This window comes from Manacus candei, unplaced genomic scaffold (genome assembly GCF_025592945.1).
Source record: "Manacus candei isolate 608988 ecotype Guabito, Panama unplaced genomic scaffold, ASM2559294v1 h1tg000025l, whole genome shotgun sequence".
Lineage (NCBI taxonomy): Eukaryota > Metazoa > Chordata > Aves > Passeriformes > Pipridae > Manacus > Manacus candei.
The window spans coordinates 822,742-839,820 of record NW_026138073.1 but is presented as its reverse complement, the minus strand read 5'-3'; the positions used below and the strand labels follow the sequence as shown (position 1 = coordinate 839,820).

Here is a 17,079-nt window from a genome sequence, read left to right as displayed (position 1 = left end):
CAGCACAGCACTACAGGAGCCTGGGGCGGGGCAAGAGAAGTAGTAACAATATTTCTCTTTAAAAAAAAACAAATAATCAGAGTTTCAACCGAGGTAGTGCCACTGGAGCTGCACTGATCAGGATCCCCTGGAGAATCAGTCAGAATGGCAACAGTGCACCTCAGTACAGGATGGAGCCTCGAGCCCTGGAACCTGCAAACAGCCTGCACCCCACGGCCCCTCAGCAGGACACAGAGGGCTCAGCACCAGCAGTCTGACTGCACAAGCCCTGCAGGGCTGGCAGCACGTGCCCAGAGCCTCGTGACCCCCTAAAAGGTCTGGATTCCTTCTTAGGCATGGATACCAAATGCAATAACCAGGTTGCTGCCTCTGAAACAACCCCAAAGAGAAGCAAGGCTTGGGAAGGAGAGGTGAGAGATGACATCAACGCTGCTCAGACAGCTGGGGAAAAAGGCTCCCAGTCCATCACAGCTGAGCCTGACAGTGCAGCTGTTGGTTCCATGCAGTTAAAGATGTTCCCCTCCCTGCAGCTCTGCCTGGCATTAAAATAAGCAGAACTAAACAAAGTCAACTCGTGAGCGAGTGTCGAGTGCGACGGCACAAACGGAGCGAAGCTGCTGGCAAACCTTTGTAGTTATTTGTTCAAGTGCCGAAAAACAATCACTCCCAGCTCAAATGGGCAAACACGGCAGAGCTGAGCAGCAACACAGCACAGAGGGATCATCAAAGATTTGCTCCTCTGATCTCTGATAAACTCCACTATTAGAAACCTTCCACCTCAGCGCTTTCATGTGCAACAACACATTAAGCACTAAAACACAGATTACAAAGGAAATACACTGTGTAAGACCTATTTTCCTCTCTCAAGCATCACTTTATTTTAAAAGGCATCTTTGCAGATGCACAGAATGATGCTTTAGTTTGAACCAGAAACAACCCCAGCTCAGGGGGTCCAAAACCCAACTGCCATGAGACAAAATTGTTTTCATTTCAGGGTGAAAGAACATAAACAGGTTTGAATTCAGCTTCATTTGAACACCTCCTGCTGAATTGTCCTCTCCAGCAGCAAAAGCAAAACCCAGTTTGTATCACCTTAGCAACAGGTCCCACTGGCTCCAACCTATTTGAGCTTATTTATGGCACCCTAGAAGCAGCAGCATCCCTCAATCCCAAACATCAATTCCTGGTCTGGGGGAAGAATCCCTTTAAATGCGAAAACAGGTTGACCTCAGTGACTCATCCAAGCCTTGCCTGTTGTCCTCACTGATCCTCTGAGCTCCCAAGAGCAGGGAATGATGGACCTATTTCCCATGGAAAGGCAGGTGGTGCCACCTCCCTGTACACGGGGACATTCACAGGCACTCTCACCTGTTCTGCCCCTTTGCAGGCCACCTTCTGTCCCACACAGCACAGATTTCATTGCTCCAGTCTGTCCTTAGGTTTAGACAGGTTTGATATAAATATCAGCCAGTGAGGAAGAGCAGCCTGGATTAAAGGCCACTCTGTAAGGGTGCCCTGGTGGTACCTGAGGGTCCACCTGGGCAGTGCCCAAACACAAAGGAAGACCACTCTGGACCCCTGAACTTACAAAATACCCCAAATCCAACCATGAAGGCAGGCTGGGTTTGTCTGTTCCACCTACATTTTGATGCAGAGAAAATGGAAGAATTACATGAGGAAAATGAAAACAAAGAGATTTTTCCTGTATATATAAAGTTTGTGTCACACTTGATGGTTCCTATGAACAAAAAATGTTCATAATATTGTGAGCCTGAGAAGAAATTTCCTTTTAGCTCCCTGCAAATGAGGTCAATTCCTTTCTTAGGCAGTTTTTGACAGGTTAATATTCATGCTCAGCTGTGTGAGAGCTGGGGATGTATAGCTTGTCAAGGGCCCTGACTTCTCAGGTTTCTCACAAGCCAGACTGAAGCACCTGGGCAGGCACCTTCCTCTCCCCCAGCCCCTGATCAGTGCAGTGAATGACCAGGTAAGTGAACCCAGGGTCCATCTGCTGCCTGGCCAGGTACAGCTGCAGTGCTGATGTGGGAAATGCCTGAATTTGTGTCAAATTAGGGTATTTGTGCCTCTGCACCAGAGAGGGCTCTGAGTCAGACCCACACAAGCAGTGAACACACCCAGCCATGCTGGGGAAGGAACAGACTCTCCCTGCCCTGAGCATACATCAGGTATTTTATTTCACATCTACACAGGCCCCTGGGGCCAAACACCAAGGTCACAACAGCATTTCTAGTTTGCTTCCTCATCTTGTTCACAGAACTTCATCTTTCACCTTTGCCATCTCTTCCAGCACCATCTAAACTTCTCTCGCATTTTCTTTTCAATATTTCCATGCAGTAACAGACAGACAGGTACACAAACCTGCTGGGGGCAACAATTATGTTTCCTGTAAATACACAGTTTGTTTGGCACAATATCCCCACAAACATTTTACAGCTTATAAATTCTCTGAAGTTTTGTCAATAAAAGCTGAGCAGCAGCTTGTGGATTTTCTATGGGTTGTTGGTTTTTCTTTAAACACTTCATTTTCCCCTTTCTCCAGATTGTGTTTTCTATCCTAGTAGAAACATAACAGAACTTTATTAAATACTTGCTGAATGCTATTTAATATTAGAGATAACAGGCCCCTGCTATGCTCTCTAGCGTGACACAGTTCTGTGCACAGCAACGAGGCTGTTCCATGCACTATCACTGGGATTAAATTGGAAATTGATAATCAAACTCTTACCAGGGTTCTCTCTCATTTATCAAGCTACTTACATCAAAACTCCTTGAAAGTAGGTTGCCCAGAGAGGTTTGGGACTCCCTATTCCTGGAAGGGTCCAAGGTCATGTTGGACGGGGCTTGGAGCAACCTGAGATTGTGAAAAGTGTCCCTGCCCATGGCAGGGGGTGGAATGAGATGGGCTTTAAGGTCCCTTCCAACCTAAACCATTCCAGGATTCTATGAAAATTTCACCTAAGGAAGTTCTGATGATTTCTCCTTCCTTCAGGAGCAGTAGCTGCCATCCAAAGGGTCACAAAAGGTTTCCCAGCAAGGCCACCACGGCTGCTGGACACCACCTGAGTTTTCCCAACAGACACACAACACAAACCACAGACTGTTCCCCTGCTGCCCAGCTGAGCTTCCTCTCCCACCACCTCCCACAAGAGCTTTGGCTCTGAGTCTCAATTCTTGCCCATCAGAGCAAACCCTGTGTAGCACCCTGAGGTGCTGTCCTGCACCAGCACACCTCTGCACCCAAACCTGTGGTGCTGTGACTCTGCCACCACCCAGAACAGGTGCCAGCCAGCACAGACCCCCAGACCAGGCACTGCAGTAAGATCACCCCAAACCCACTCAGATTTAGGGCTTTTAAGTACAACAGCATTTCTTTCCATTAACCCATTCCTCACAAGTTTGGGAGTAGCAATGCCCAGCACCAACAGAAACAGGAAAGTGCCTGGAGAGATGAGAACTGTTGTGTAAGACAGACCCGTCCCCTCAGTGTAACACTTGCCACAAAAACTTCCATTAGTTTCAGATCAAAGCTCCAAAGCTACTCAGCATGTGAGAAATATCACCAGCCCTTCCCACTCCCACATCTTAGATCATCCTGTGCCTTTTACTCCTTGGTGTTGTCACACACACAAACCAAGCTACAAGTTTCTTTTGGAGAGTTAATAAATCACCATTTTTCTCCAGCAGCCTCTTCCCAACAGCGTGTGTGTGTTCTACATGCTGGAGACAAACAGGTCCCCAAGGCAGCCAGAGACTGGTTTGATGTCTTGGAATATTATGGATAGGGCCCGGTGGGAGGCTTAGAGCAGACAAGACAAACCAGATGCCAACCCCCGAGGACCCCCCCGGGACGGCCCAGCCTCGGCACAGACAGGGAGGAGGAGGAGGAGGAGGAGGAGGAGGGTGGCAAAATTGATGCTGGGCAGCTACAGGCTGCAAACCTGTGCAGCACAGACAGGCCAACAGTGACAGATTGAGCCAAAGAAACCCTTCAGTCTCCAAGTGGAGTGTGCAAAACAGATACAGACCTTCTCTGCCAGTTACACAGGAGCTTTATCCATCATTTTGCCAGGTGCCTTTTGCTTCTGCTTCATCTAAAGAGACATCCCATTATTTTTAATTTTTTCTCATTTGGTACATCTCTGCAATATGAGCTTCTAAGACCTATAGTTTTTGGAGTTATAGTCATCTGTTAATCAGTGGAAGATAAAATCAGCCAGATTTCATAAAGTGCTTAGAGTATTTTGAAATTAATTGCATTTTGTGTTTTTTGTTATTCTAGGAGACCTTTCAAAAGCTTCAGATAATCTGTATCTTTTATCAAAATGACAAAAATTTTAGTGCTTTTCTGTGAGCTGCTGCCTTCTGACAGTGATCCAAAGGCATCTCACCCTTTGGGGAAAAAAAAATAAATCAGTTTTCCACTCCTATTTTCAATAACAAAATAAGGAGTTGAATTCCAGCTAAGCTCTGCCTCACCAATGGAAACAAAGCTACACCACCTGAGACAGACTAATTGTCACTTCACTTATTTACATCTATTTTCTATTTATTTTGTTGATTTCTATTGCAGAAATCCCGTTTTTCTGGCAACTACTGAGTACTGGGGGGATGTAACAGCCTCAGTGCACCAGTGAAGGAGTAGGACTGGGATGAACCCAGAATGAACTGAGGTCTGTGTGTGGAGTCAGAAACTAACATTAAGAAAATCACATCTTCAGAAAGAGAAAACACCAAGCAGAGCAGCTGTTGCATTTTTAAACAACCCATAATCCCCACTAAATATTTCAGTTAATGAGTGTGTCTGTGATAATGAAGAGATGCAGTCTGTTAGGAAATACATATCTATTTTTAAAGGTTACCATTTATAATTGTTTAGCTTTGTGCCTCCCCCAGTTCTCCCAAGCAACTAGTTTTGAAAGACGGGGATTTTCAAATTGCTCCTTTCTACTTCAAGAAAATCCCACGTCACATTAAAATTCCACAATGTTTGGTTGCAGCTTCCGTGACTTTTTTTCTCATGTCACAGTTTTCATTTGCCATGAAAACAAGAAACTGAGGCACTTCCCAGTCTATCATGCACATATATGTGTATCTAACTTCCCATAATCTCCTCCTCCCATCGTCTTCATTTTGCTCTGACTAAACAAACTGCTCCTCCCCTTCCCACCGCAGGGTGATGGGAGCTCCCTGAGCAGGAGCTCGGATGGAACACGGCCCCGGGCAGCCCTGGGCAGGGACAAGGCCCATCTCTCAGAGGAGGGAATGAGCAGATTTCAGGAGCATTTACAAACATGTTCATCTTCCCGTGGCAAGGGCTGTGAATTCACAGCCTGCTGGACAGAACCTGCCTGAAATCAGAGGATTCAGAGCTACAATTTCTCCTCGCTACAAGGAAATGCATTGAAGAAAATGATGACTATTATTATAACACCAGGAAACCCAATAAAAACGTGGATATCCACTACTACTGGAAGCTTTTATATTCTTATTAAATATTCTCCCCATTTTTATATGACATTATTTTATATTAAGGCATAAAGGACAAGATTCTTCAGTTCTCAGAGATATTAAAGCCTGGGCAGGCTCTGTGGGCACTGCACTGCTTTGCTCTTCTCTGTCACACAGGGATAGGGAAGGCATGACCTGCCCCAAAGAAAATGGATGGGAAAGGGGAAACTGAGAACTGGTGTTGTTCTGAGCAGAGAATCCAGGAAATCCCACTGAACCTGTGGGTCAGATGCTCTGATTTCTGTAACTACCACGTGCCAGAGAACACAGGTGGAAGGTTCTGAGCCAGCTATTAAGGTGTAACCATGCTGGATCTCCACCACCTCCCTTCCCAAAGGACACAGTCCTTGCTGTAGGGCACAGTGTGTTCTACAGGCTGCAGGTTTTCCTGCCATTTCCCAGGAGAACTGAAGGTGCCCAAATCCTTCTAGAGTTTTGGATGCTCCAATTTAAAGTCAATGGATCAGTGAGAGACAGCAAATCTGCCACAAAGAAAATTCTTAATTATTCAACCACCAGTGGTTTTGCTCTAATTAAATCAGCAGTTCAATAAATAGCTACTAAAGTCTGCAACAGGTCCCAGTTCTCACAGTTTGCCTCCAGCCTCAGTTTCCATTTGTATTTCCACCCGATTACTCTCACTCAGAGATACTTAAATCTTCCTACAGATCCATAAACATTCAAAGCTCTGCAGAAGGAAAATGCCATGTTTTTCACAGACAAGCTTAAGCGAGTTCCATGTAAAAAGAAACTCGGGGGTAGAAAACTCTCCTAAAAAACTAAGCACATGCTTGTTTTATAGCAACTCATTCCAGAATCCATTGCAAGGGACAAGACCAAGATCAATATCCCATCAGAGAAGATTGCCAGGGTGCCTGGTGAGGGTGAGAGCCCTGAGCTGCTGCAGGCACATGAACACAGAGACCTGTCCCTCCTGCCTCCCTCCGTGCCCAGAACCCGGCCAGGAGAGTCACACCCCTGTAGAAATCACCTCCCCATCGGTTAATTATCACACAGATCACTACAGGTGATCTTACAATCAGCACTATCAGTTAATTATCACACAGATCACTACAGGTGATCTTACAATCAGCACTATCAGTTAATTATCACACAGATCACTACAGGTGATCTTACAATCAGCACTATCAGTTAATTATCACACAGATCACTACAGGTGATCTTACAATCAGCACTATCAGTTAATTATCACACAGATCACTACAGGTGATCTTACAATCAGCACTATCAGTTAATTATCACACAGATCACTACAGGTGATCTTACAGTCAGCACTATCAGTTAATTATCACACAGATCATTACAGATGATCTTACAGTCAGCACTTCACGTGCCCAGTGTAGTTCAGCTCAGAAATGGGTTTGTTCTCCCCTGAGCCCCCCCTCGCTCTCCTCACCCCAGTGAGGACTCTGCTCCTGAGAGCAGCAAACCCAGCTCAGAGCCCAGCCCAGGATTCTCTCTACTCTGCCTTGGACAACCATGCAACACATGCAAACCAAGTCACATCACTGAAGAATTAAGTGTGAATTCCCTCCATTATCTCCCACCCATCAGGCTCCCAGAGTTTGCCTTCTCTCTCAGGTAGCCCTTGTGAGCTGTCCTTGGCCAAACAGAAACTGGGAGTTCCAAACTGTCTGAGCTCCTTTAGAGACCTTCAACCTGGTTGTGTAAGAAAGATTCCCGACATTCATAAGGAGGCAACACATTCTTAAATTGTTACTATTAAACTGCCCTGGAAAAGATACTGGAAATTCAATTATATGAGATATAAAAGATAAATTAAAAAAACCCAATCCATAACACAAGGTCACAAAGAGGAAGAAATCACTGGCTCCACTTAAAATAAAACCATATCAAACAGCTCTGTAACAGTCATAAGAGAAAAGGCAAACATTTTCCATTACTCAAACCATTTTTCCATCTGCAAAGATCCCAAGGTTTTTGCGACCAAGCTAATCAAGTATTCAAACAGCTCCCATCTCCTCCTCAAGGTCTAAATAATCTGACTTTTGTGATTCAGAAGTAAATTCAGTGTTTACAGTATTCAATTAATCTCCAGAGAGCTGACAGAGCTCAGAACGTCTCGGCTGGGCAAACGGGAAAGGAAAAAAACAGAAGCTGAATATGAGCCTTGTTTGTGCCATCAGCCCTCCCTGCAGGGCTGGGAGGTGATTCCAGGGCTGTCCCTTCCTTGGGCAGGTGTCTGGTCCTGCTGTGGGAGCAGAAGTGAACCCAGAGAGCTGAACCAGCAGCACAACCCCCCCAGCCTCCCTCTGCTCACCCTTGAGAGCGTGTCACCCTCACAGACACCACGAGGAACTCCTTCAAGTGACATCTTCAGCCAGGAAACTGCAGAACAACAGGATTTAACACATTGCCTGCTCTTCTCTTCCCAAACACAACAGAGGGGTTTTTCTGCAGACCCCAATATTCAGGCAGAATAGGCTGAGCTGGAAGGGACCCTCAAGGGTCACAGAGTCCAGCCCTCAGCCCTGCTCAGGACCACCCCAGGAGTCACACCTGCCTGAGAGCAGTTATCCAAACTAATTTACAGCACTGCTGCACACCTGTCAAAATACTGATAAAGGTTTATGTAGAGCCATGTTTATTCCCCTTGTACCAGAGATATCCACTTGAAACACATTCAGAACATCAAACAAAGCACAGACAGTAGAAAACAGAGGAATCACCATAGGAAGCACTGAAGGCATCTCCAACTCCTTCCTGCCCCAAGGTTTCAACAGTGGTGATAGGAAACTATATTAAATTATAGAATCATGGAATGGTTTGGGTGGGAAGGGACCTTAAAGTTCATCTCTTTCCACCCCCTGCCATGGGCAGGGACACCTTCCATTAGCCCAGGTTGCTCCAAGCTCCATCCAACCTGGCTTTGGACACTTCCAGGGATCCAGGGGCAGCCACAGCTTCTCTGGGCAATCTCAATTAAATTAAACCAACAGTTTTTGTTGCTAAAAAGAGAAAATGGGAAAAAGGTGATACTCAAGTTGGACTTCACAATTTTTCACCTCAAGCACTAAAAGACAAATTTAGATTTACTTTTAGCACATAATTATAGATGATGCCAAGGCTCATTCAAGCAAAGTTCCCTGACAGTGTGGTCTGTGATTGTCCTGTCCCAGCCTCTGCACCAGATACACCACTGTCAGACTCAATTGTGGTTACATGAAGCAAAACAAATGCATTCAAACATGCTGCCATATTACATTAACAGATCTGAAGTTTAGTGCATCTCATCCCATTACATCTTAAACTGATTTAATTCTGTGCAATGCAACATGACAAATTAGTGAACTAAGGATAACCAGCCTGTCTACCTGATGCCTGGTTAGTTTGCAGCTGAGGATCACTGGAGGGAGAAGGGAGCACGTGCCCTCTCTGCTGACTGTCCAACAGGGCTCCTCTGTCCCTGCCAAGGCATCGCCCCAGGGGCTGCATTTCCCAGCACTGAGCACAGATTCTTTTAGAAGGCTACCAAGGCAAGTAGAATCATCTCCCATGTCACAGACAGGTGGTTTAGCAACAAGTCTAAAGGCACAGCCAAAGTCAAACAAAACCCCTTTGTGAACACTGTTTTCCTCTCAGCCTCCAGCCAAGGTTTTAACCACAGGATAATCCTGCATCAAATCTTTGTATTGCAAAAATCATATGTTACAGTAGGAAAGAATTTACTCAAAACACTGTTTTGAAGACAGAAAAGATTCTCTCAAATTATTGAACTGATTTCAGTGAGATCCTTCTGGCAGAGCCATGAGAAGCTGTTACTCTACAGTAAATCTGGTCTCTCAGATGAGGGAGGAGAAAGACCAGCAGTCCCCACCCCTCCAACTTCTGGCACTGATCTCACTCCATGCCAAACTGGGCTTGAAATTCAGAATCCAACTCCCCAGTGGCTTGGAGGCAAGAGCAGGGAGAGAGGGAAGAGACAACTGGGCAAGAAGTTGCACTGCTGGAAAGTTATCAGTGACCTCTGAGCAAAACAGTTTCAGCAGCTTGAAGACACACTCAGGGACCTCCAATGGTTGAGCCCCTGATGCACCAGACATGGGTGTGAAGGTTGGCAGATTGAAGCCATTGACTTGATCAGCTTTGGGAAGGAGAACATCCCATGTTTCAAACCCAAAAGCTGTTCCATTTTCATCTGACTGGAGCTTTAGTCTGTCTTCATCCTATGACTTGTGAGCAGCATCTCAAAAATTCAATTAGAAACAAAGATAGAGCTGTAAGACAAGTACAGACACTCTCAAAGCCACAGTCTGTTCCACTTGCCTTGTTTCAGCCAACAGTTCAGGCAGTACAGAGTCAGACTACTCAAATGGGGTTTAAATCTTGCAGGCTTTGAAGGCTTTGGGTCACACCAAGAACAAGTGCAGCAGAGTGAAAGTTGTGGCAGTTTGTAATTATCTGTTGGGGCTTCTCTCACAGATAATTATGAGATTCTCTCTTACAGTTCAACTAATTAACAGGACTTCCTTCATCCATTAATGCCACTGACACTCTGGCCTCCTCCTCATGGACTTGGTGCAGCAGAGGAAATCAGAAGGATCCCATTATCTCTAAATGCCTTGCAAAATCTCCAGGACTCCTGTTACTTTTATCACTGTTTTCTGCCCACTTTGGTTCCAGGCCAAGACAGCAATTAAGTGCACACTGCTACTTAAAAGCCTAGGAATAACCCGGCTGAAATTAAATAAACCCACAAATCTAGCAAGTATAAAAGCAGAATTATAGCTTGGGCACAGCTCTATTTCATCGCAGTGCAGAAAAAGGGAGTTTCATCTCTACAGATCAAACAGCTTCCAACTCGAGGGAAGTCTGAAGCCCAGATCTAGGAGTGAACAGCCAGTAAAGAGGGGCTTGTTTTTTCATTTTTATGGAAGCAATTCTTTCAGCTTTATTTGCAAAACCAGGTAAACCCACAACTCAGACTTTGCTGCTGGAAGACTCCTAAACATACACAGGCACTGTGGTCTAAGGCCAGCACTGTTCTGAGTGGCCATGAGGATCCAATAAATGAAGTAACAATATTAGGGAACTCTGTTATTTTATTAGCTGTGCTGAGACAGACATGATGATCTGAGGCTGGGAGATTTATACAGACAGTATATTTTATTAGATCAACTACTGGAACTGGGGGTGGGGAGGGAAGAGGGACAAGATCTCAGACACTCAAGCCATGAATACAGTTGTCCCTGTTCCAGCAGTCAGACTCATAAAATATATTGCCTTTCACTAGAAACCTTCCCTCTCTGGAATTTCAGCCACTGCCAATACAAAAACTTCTCCTTAAACTGACTCATGCTTTTATTTTCAATAAATTTCCTTCATTTCTGAGGAGCAGTTACACCTCAGCTGCACAAGAGCCCAGTTCCCAGGAGGCTCCTGGAGCACATCAGCCCCTTGCCTGTGGCTCCAGCACTTGGCACCCACAGCACCAGAGCTGCTCCAGCTGGATCAGCCAGAGGATGCCATGGGCACGAGGCTGCTCTCTGACCTGTGACTCCACCTCTGCCACCAGAGAAACAGGTAAATCTCTTCTGGATTTCAGGAGAGCAGCACCCAAGCCCCTCTCTCCCTGCAGCTCCTGAGTTTCTTGTCTGTTCCTTCCCATCCCTGCCCTGCCAGGACACTGCCTGAGCCAGCAGTGGAACAACCTCCCCTGACAGGGCACGTGGATCTTGCATCAAAGGGTCACTCAGGAATCCCCTCTGTGACCTTGATGCAGATTTAATCTGTCATTGTACACTCAGTTTTAGCTCCACTCTCGCCTTTTTGCAGTCTGTCCCAAAAAAGTCGACGAGATATGTTTTCATTCACTCACAGCATCTCCAGTGACCTTGGCAATAGTCTAATCTGTCTTGGCAGATTCAAGATAGAGAAAACAAGCAAGAGAGACAGACCTGCTGGGTTCTGCTATTGATCAGCCACTGGAGTGAAAGCTCATTATGAGCAGCAGGAACGTGTCAGGTACAAGTTCTCCTACAGAGCAGCAGCAGGAAGAGAAAGGCTTAAACAAAGAAAGGGTGGCTGGGCTTTGGGGTGAGGGGGAAGCACAGCCATGGCAAGGGAGGAAAGGGCAAGGTGAGAAAAAAAGAGCAGACAACACTTCATGTCCAGTGAGGCTGTGCATCAGAAACTCACAGTGCAGTAAACTAAGTTTATTTATCTAAAAAAACTGAAACCCAGCTTACATTGCCAAACTTTGCTACAAAAGAGGCCAAACTCTTGGGAAAATCTTGTTTCTCAGTGTATATAAATATGCTAAGATAATACTAAGATATATATATATATATACACACACACACACACACACAAAGTAATGTTATTTAGGGTATTGCTTCTTCTACTCACAGGAACTCAAACAGAACATCGAATGACACAAGAAGAGTCGAATGAACTCCTGTTATTTTCCTGGCAACCAGGGTGTAATGCAGACACTTATTGGCATGAGTGCTTGAATAGCCCTGCCTCGTCTTGAGACAGTTCTTTTCTTATCTCCAGACAATTATTCCGTGCTCTCTGCTGAAGCCCAGCTCCTGTGACCCGCTGTGTCTCCTCCAGCCTCCCCAGGGCACGGGCTGGCAATCGCACCACGTTCTTTGGCACTTCTATTATCCTCCTTCCCCTGATTCCTTTATGCCCCAGGATGAACAGAGACAGAGGAGACCTGCCTGTCTATATTTTATCAGGGGACTCAACCAACACCCTTTCACAAGAGGCTCCAAACAAACCCTGTCTGGTCACCAGGAGAGATGGCACTGAAGCCTCACCCATTGCCAAGGCTTTAACTGGGCACCAAGAGGAGCATCTGCTCCTGGGAGGGGCTGTGCCAAGGGTAAGAGCCAGAAGCAGTTCCTGGGGTCTTTCCAAACTCCCCCTCAGAGCCAAAGGCAATTCCCATGACCAGCATGGCAGCCCAAGCTATTCCCTTGGCTCCAGTGTCAGACTCCACAGCCACACTCACGTTTCCACTGGCACTGAGCTCTTCTGTCAACCACGTCTCAAGGTTGGTAAGAAAACACACCCGTGCTTTTACTGCAGGTGGCTGATCTTCCACAGAGCAAACCCCCAGCATAACTTCACATCAGTGTCAGCTGGTAAACTGAGCTGCATGAAGAGGAAAATTTCCAGCATCCAGCTGAGGGGGGGAATACCCACCAGTGAGGGATGTTCAGTGCTCACAGAAACCAAGGGGGAGCAGACAATGGAGTCATTGAAAACAACCAGGAGGAGGCACACACAGAGGGGAAATGACAGCACAGGATAAATCCCACGTGGGAGACCTGGTTTCTTACACATTGCTCAGTTTTAGATACATATCCTCAGCTTATCCTGCTGTGCCTGCACAGTCTCCTTTACAGGGTGTGTCAGGTCAGACGTGGGGGCTGTCCCTTCAGTCATTGATCCAGATGAAAAGCAAAAAACCTCGAGATAGAAATGAGGCAGCACAAGGTATCACAAGGAGAAAAATCACCCAGCACAGCTCAAGGGGTGAGTGAGCACAGGGGGTGCTGCTGACCCCTGAGTGTCACAGCTCCATCGATCCCTCAGCACTGCAGTGGGGGCGGTTCAGTGCAGCAGCTCCTCTCCTGACACCTCAGCCAGGCAGAGCATTTCCCATCCTGATGGAGGGGAGAGGGCCAGAGAGCAAACCCAGACTATTGCACTTGCTGCTGGGCTGTGTGGGAGGAACATCTCCCACCCAGGGACCCACTCACACGTGGGGGCACGAGATGCTTCCCTGACTCCCGAGGCAATCGATCCCGGGAATCAATGAGCTCCTGGTCATCATCACAAAAACCACTTTGCCACAGGAAGGTCTCGCTGTCATTAATACAACAGGAGTCTGCAGAGCCATGGAAGGCTTTTCAGCCTTTATTGCTCACCTCTGCCTGACAGTTTAGTGCCTGCAGTCGACCAATACAACCACTTCTGAGAAGCACAGACCTCTTACCTCCCCATCAATAGGCAGTAATAAAATGTGTCCCAGTAAGTGTGTTCAAAACACAGCAATAAACAGAGATCACAAAGAACCTGCCAGAGCAGTTCATCTCCTCGGAGCTCAACACTGTAGCAGCAATTAACTGGGGACATTTCATAGACTAGAAGTGGTTTCAAGTTCTTCAGATGGAAAAAAAAGGACAACTCATGAAATTATTCTTTGTGGCTGCAACTTCTGATTTCTATTTATCTAGAAAAGACCTACTGACAAATCTAATTCCTGAGCTACATTAGCTGGGGAAAAAAAAAAACCAACCACATGCCTGTAAGTGCCTAATTTGTGTTTCAGGTGCCAGCTTCACAGCTCTAAATTCAGAGACATCCTTATTTAGGGTGGGTACTATATTCTGTGTTGAATTAATTTTCTCACTGTTGGTTATTATACTCCTTTGAGATTTGAAATCTCAGTTGCACAATAGTTTCCAAAAGGATAAGTGGTTTTAATGTGCACTTACATTTCTCCATCTAAGACACATGGAAGGGGAAGTATTTACCACCAAGATCAGCTTCACACCTTTAAGTTTTCAGCAGGCAATTTCCAAATAATGGCTTATTTTCAATCAAATAACTGTTAATACATATTTGAGAGGTAGGTGAAGGCACAAAAGCACAGGAGGATGTGACATTCAGGTTGGGGTTGTTTAGCCTGGAGAAGAGACTGAGGAGAGACCTTCTCACTCTCTATAGCTCCCTGAATAGAGGCTGGAGCCAGGTGGGGGTGGATCTCTTCTCCCAGGTAACAAGTGATAGGAGAAGAGGAAGTGGCCTCAAGTTGCACTAGAGGAGGACTAAGTTGGTGATTAGGGGGACTTTTTTCATAAAAAGGGTTGTAAAGCTTTGGAACGGGCTGCCCAGGGCAGTGGTGGAGTCACCATCCCTGGCAGTATTCCAAAAACATGTGGACATGACACCTGAGGACATGATTCAGGGGCAAATGTGGTGGTGGTTAAAAAAAATACCAAAAGCCCTGCAGGCTCATTCATGTCCTTCTGCAGACTCACTTCTTGTGTTACATCTAAAGCATCACTGCTGCCTAACCAGGGAGGGATTGAACTGAACAGGAGACTCTCTCCAGACCTGTGAGCAGGCACAGGGCAACACAGCAGATCTGGAGGAACAGGAACATGAACCTTGTTCTCCAGATTCCAACAGACAAGTTACACCAACAGCCGTGCTGGAGAGACCACAAGTCACTGAATTTTCAGCAAAGGGAACAGAGCAGTGCCTGGCCTGTCTGGATTTAAGCAAGAGTTCCTCAAACATCTCTGGAATCAGTGACAGAGACACAATTTAGTGTCCTTAGAGCCCCCAGATCAGAAGGAGAACAGGATATTGTATCTGTAACTGAACAGCTGAGGAAGAGTCTCCCCGGGAGATGTGTTCCTTTCTGAGAATAAGTAAGACACTCAATAAAACTGCCTTTCTTTGTGACTCTTCTTTTAAGAGGCTTTAAAAAAAGAGCCAACCAACAGCTCTGCTTTTCTTCTTTCCTTTCCCTCAAGAAAGGGAGTAAGAGCAGGGATGGGGCTGGCAAAGATGCAGGAAACCTGTGCTGGGATCCCTCATCCCCCTCCCTGTCCTGCTTCCCACGGGGGCCACCAACACAGCCCTCTCCCCACTCACCTCCCAGGCTGGAAGGCTTTAAAACAGGTTTTTACCCTTTTTTTTCCTGTTGAGGGCAGAGAATTGATCTTAAACTAAAACAGAGCAGTGGATTAGGCACTTACTGCTCCACATGGAGAAACTACAGCCAGCCCACACCAAGACCTCTTACTCTTCAGGAACAGCATGTGCTGTCTGACCACACTGTTCCCAAATAACACCTTCCCTCATCATTCCAGAATAGTCCTTCAGACCTTGATACAGCAATACAGGAAACACAGCAAGGACGAGCAGAAACGGCCTCAAATTGCACCAGGGGAGGTTTAGATTGAATATCTGGGGGAAAAGTGTCATGGAAAGGTCTGTAAAGCACTGGCACAGGTTGCACAGGGCAGTGGTGGAGCCCCCAGCCCCGGGAGTGTTCACACAACGTGGATGTGGCACCTGGGGACATGGGGCTGTGGTGGACATGCTGCTGCTGCTGCACTGGGGACTGGTCTTGCTGACCTTAAAGGTCTTCTCCAACCTTAACAATTCTGTGACTGTCCTCAGCTTTAGCTGGTTTCTTTGAGAAATAGGATACCTCTGTTCCATCAGGAACACTCTACATAAGGACAAAACCAAGAGGGAGAAATTATACAGTGTAGGAGGACTGGGAAAAAGCAATTCTGATGTGCCTAAAACACTCAAAAGCTTTCCTTTGAAGCAAAGTGTTAATATTTTTCATAAAATATTTATAAAGTGGTACAGGATATTTATAAAAGAATATCAGCATATTTTCATAGACAGCTTGAAAGTTCTCAGTAGTGGATTTAGCAGAAAAATGAAACCTCTGTTTTAGAATACTTTGCAGCCTTTTGCATAATTTCCTCAACGTGTTGGGTTTTTATTTAACTTTATAAGATGATTTAAAAAAAAACTATGGTTATAAATGGTTATAAAACTATACTTCATTTGACAGACCTTTTCCACAACAGAGACCAGGAGCACATCTCTTCTTATAAACCTCTTACAAAAGGATTCATTTTATTTTCTCATAAATGGAGTTTCATCAGAAGCATTTACAATTTTATACAACAGCTGAAAACTGTTCACTGAATCCCAAAATAACCAGTTCAAAATGGAAGCTTTGGCAGGAAAAATCTAAAGTCTTAACAGCCAGCATTAATGTCAAATGCAATCAGCTCTCCTGAAAAAGTTCCTGGGAGAAAACTCTACCAAGTGTCCCATCCCTGGGAGTGTCCAAGGCCAGGTTGGACGGGGCTTGGAGCAACCTGGGACAGTGGAAGGTGTCCCTGCCCATGGCAGGGGGTGGCACTGGATGGGCTTTAAGGTCCCTTCCAACCCAGACCATTCCAGGATTCTGTGGCTACAGAGGCAACTTTGACCCATTATTGGCACTAACAAACATAGGTTATTTAATAAAAAATGTCCATATTCTTATTGGATTGGCACAGTACAGTCCCTCAGTCTTTCACAGCCTACAGGAATATATCCTCTCCAGCAAAAAAAAAAAGATCTATTTCCTTTTGGAATCATGGATTTTCTGCAAAATAACAGAAAAGATCAGCTTTGAAATTAAAGCAATGCTTCTGGTGGGTTGTTCCTGGTCAGTGAATAAAGCCAGGTTTCAGCAGCACATTTGTACTCACATTTCAGTAGCTCACAAAACACATACAAAACCAGTGTTAGTGACAATACCAATATCAAAGGGATCCATGTAAAACAGGTCAACACACAAGAACATTTTATTTAAACAGAGCACACGTGCAAGAATCACTCTGGATACTTATTAATCATGTGATAGGTATTAAAAAGGGAAACATTAGGTCACTTCCCATAAGACTTTCTACTTATTTGCATAAAATTGTCATCATGAAAAATCATAAAAACCAAGTTTAAATATTT

General features: G+C 45.5%; 1 long non-coding RNA gene across 1 annotated transcript in view; it reads right to left on the bottom strand.

Moving 5' to 3' along the window:
* Window positions 1-9,027, bottom strand: part of LOC127471620 (uncharacterized) — a 47,766-nt gene extending 38,739 nt beyond the window's left edge. The window contains exon 1 of the long non-coding RNA XR_007904702.1: window positions 8,886-9,027. This is a non-coding gene — a long non-coding RNA (uncharacterized LOC127471620). The remainder of the gene's footprint in view (window positions 1-8,885) is intronic.
* Window positions 9,028-17,079: the final 8,052 nt, after the last annotated feature.